Source organism: Pinus tabuliformis, chromosome 3_2 (assembly GCF_031772625.1).
Source record: "Pinus tabuliformis cultivar Carrire ecotype Pingquan chromosome 3_2, CPIR1, whole genome shotgun sequence".
NCBI classification, from domain to species: domain Eukaryota; kingdom Viridiplantae; phylum Streptophyta; class Pinopsida; order Pinales; family Pinaceae; genus Pinus; species Pinus tabuliformis.
Window position 1 is genome coordinate 604551282 of NC_142302.1, and position 3424 is coordinate 604554705.

Below are 3424 nucleotides of genomic sequence, written 5' to 3' on the forward strand. Positions count from 1 at the left end.
TCGCCCTCCTCTGCCATGTGAGCATGCTCTTCCAGACGGCACCCCTCTTCGAAGGTCGGTAATCAGTTTGATGCACATTTCTTGTTCATATTAATGACTTGCTTCGACCTAATTTCTTTGATTCACTGGAAGCATTCCGGATAAATTGCTCCGCGGGGAGAAATCGCGAGACAAGAAACTGGTAGAGTATTTGGGCTTGGCGGATTTGGACTCCTCGTTGGCTGCTCGATTCTCCTCATGTTCGTTTCCTCTAAAGAATCTCGTTTCGATAAACATTTTGTCGCCCGTCTCTAGGGGTTTCACTCGAAGGGTTTCAATCCTCTGAAGCTTGCAATCTGCTAGTCACTAGGATGTGGTGTCTTCAATTGTGCTGAAATTGAAATGCATGGCAGGAAAACCGCTGAGTTCGAAGGGATCCAAAGCTGCTGCAACTTTTCCCCTATTGAAATCCCTCAATGGAGGAGGACCAACAGGGCTTCGATTCTCCTTGTGTTCGTTTCCTCTAAAGAACCCCATTCTGATAAACCCTTTGTTGCTTGTCTCTCTAGGTTTCACTTGAAGGGTTTCAATCCTCTGAAGCCTGCAATTTGCGAGTCCGTACGAGGTGGCTGCTTCAAGTCACCGCCTTTCATATGACGAGCTGCTGTGAGTTTGCATGGAATCGCTGGAGGGGACTTCAGAGGAAGAAGCGAAAGGAATAGCGAAGCTACTTGACGAATCGGGCCTTTAATACCCCATTTTCAGATCAACCATCAAGTAACTTTTGCCTCTATTAAAATATCTGAGCCTATCTTGAATTTTCCCGTCGGATGTTTTCCTTTTTGTTAGTTGTTGGGATAAACATAAAAGGATCCTTCACAGCTAGAGGTATTTAGATTGGGCAATCTTTGAGGGGTTTCCATGACACGTACCAAATTGGAGATTCAAAACTACCTATTCCAGTGTCCAATAGTCTTTGACTTTTATCTAGTCTTTTGTTCAATGGTTTCCAGAGTATTCCCTATGTTCAGAGGTTTCCAGTGTTCCCTAGGTTCAGAGTTCTGTTGAGGGGGGTCCTTCCCATGTGTCTTTTAAAAATCAGCCAGTAACCCGTCATTAATTTCCAACATCCGATATTGCTCCACATGTCACCTGCTGTTTAGGATTTCTTTCCCAAACCCTGATCTCTTAGGCCTATCTCTCCCTCGGAAGAAATCCCTGCAAGGATTTGCTGCTGAGATATTTCCATCCCAATATTGTGCATCAGAGGGCTTCAGGGTCATTTAAGAGGGATTCATAAAATGTAGCTTAGCACTAAAAGCTCTGTCAATGATTTCTGGTCTCTTAAGGTCTTCTCCACCAGCCCAAGTAGCTGCACTTTTTTAAATATGCCTGTAGATCAATGTTATTGCAAGGAAAATCAGATTCATTTAGACTTTATGATCCTTCAATTATAAAATATTCTTGTATTTGGCAGGCATGTGTGAAAAGGATTGAAGAAGATGAAACTGGGCATAAGCATTGTACCGGACAGTACTTCGACTATTAGTTCTGTGTTGACAAACGTGTAAGCAGTTTTCGTGTAAGAATACACTTCTATTTACGATGTATCTGTAATCTTACTGACTTCAGTTCTGTCATGGCGCCTTGTAAAATGCAGGCTGCACACAAAATATTCGAGAAATTAAAATGATGAGGCATGAAAGTGGATTGAAAATTATAGAGATGCTTGGGCAATTTTGGAGATTTTCTTATTCCAGAAATTTATCATATTTTTCATTGAAAATCAAAATATTCATTTTTGTGCTTTCAAATGCTGAGGTTATTATTTAGAATTGAAGATTATTTTGGAAGTAATGGAAGCCCAAGCAGGTTAAACGTTGGTCGTGCTTCTAAAATCCGAACGAACTTGCTATGACTCTGATTGAATCATAATAAAGGAAAATTAATTTGGCTTGAATGTGAGTTAGCTGCAAAAGGGCATGGATGAAGTTTTGCTCATTTTAAAAAAATTTGCATCATTTGCTCATCTCTGGGAAATCATGCATTCATGCATTGTTCTTCTTATTATTATTATCCTAGGACAACCTTGTGGGATCCCCCTTTGCTTTGGAATATCTGGATGAAGGATGGCTGAACCACTGGCCATAATCGTGGCTGGTAATTCTAAGGGACATGACCAGATTTGGACTTATGTTCTCCCTGTTGGCAACATGCTTTTGGGCAGGTGTTTTAACCAATTGAACCCTTCAGAGCCATTCCTGCATTATTATAGGCCATGGTTATAAGTTTCATAATCTTCACCCTAAAATTATCCTTAATGCTTTTGTTAATTATGCTTCATGCGAGTAAATTCTACGATAATTTCAACCATATAACAGATTGGATTTTTTGCTATCTACATAAAATGCAACTGGGCTTGTCCAACAAGACTTTCTGGATGCCATCGATAAATACCTAACAACATGGCTTGCATTATATTACCTCTAAACCAGATTCATTATTAGTTCCTCATTTTCTATTTCAGATATAGCAATTAGGTAAATCACCCATCTTATAGGACTAACAATGCCTCGTGAGGCTACCAATTGTCTTCTCTGAGATTATCAAATATCGGTCGTATTTGGTGTGGACTATCTCTGAAGCCTGTAATATGCAAGGTAGTAAGATTCAAGAAAGATAATATTAGTTTAGTTTATTTTCCATGCGAAATTGAAATGATAGAAGCTTATTTTTATATGAATGAAAGGCTTGTAAGTGTCTTTTGACCCACAAGCAAGCTTGTCTCTGTTGTACATACTACAAATAACGTTTGTGGTGTTAACAGTTCGAGGTCATTCTTCTGGATTTTCTAGCGAAAGAATGTCTAATTCCCCATGATAAATTAGGATTTATGCAAACCCAATATTGGTGCATTTGCTTCATTACCACGGCAGAATTGCTTCGAACTATTGCGAATTTGTCTAATTTCTCCAAGATAAATTAGGGTTTATGTAGACCAAAACCATGATAGGCTTGCTTCTAAATATTGCGAGTTTGTGCTTTATTTTCGAGCCATTCTATGTATTTTGTAGTGCAAATTATAATGTCATGAATTAACTGCCTATTGCAAGGTTAAAATTTATGTCTTTTTTGAGTGATTTACATACAGATTTTAAAGCTGCTGCGACGAAAAGCAAAATTAACGAGGATAATTTCTTTTAAAAGCGTTTTCATTGTAGTGAAAAGTCTAATTAATTACAGTTCACCGCCTGCCTTAACTGTATAGCAAATGTTGTACTTTGCAAGCCTGAATTTTGAAGGACGAAATCTGATGTTAATCATTGTAGACTGACTCGAGAATCCAGAAGCTGCGTCATATCCACACGTTGTGTTCCAGGGTTGATCGTCGCCAGTCGAGAAAAGGTTCTGCCGCCATTAATAATTTGCAAGATTTTTTATGCAT

General features: G+C 39.0%; 1 long non-coding RNA gene across 1 annotated transcript; it reads left to right on the top strand.

Moving 5' to 3' along the window:
• Positions 1–987: 987 nt before the first annotated feature.
• On the top strand, positions 988–1699 carry LOC149182061 (uncharacterized). Its single transcript, XR_016257581.1, has 2 exons — positions 988–1546; positions 1640–1699. It is a non-coding gene; the product is annotated as an uncharacterized LOC149182061 (long non-coding RNA).
• Positions 1700–3424: the final 1725 nt, after the last annotated feature.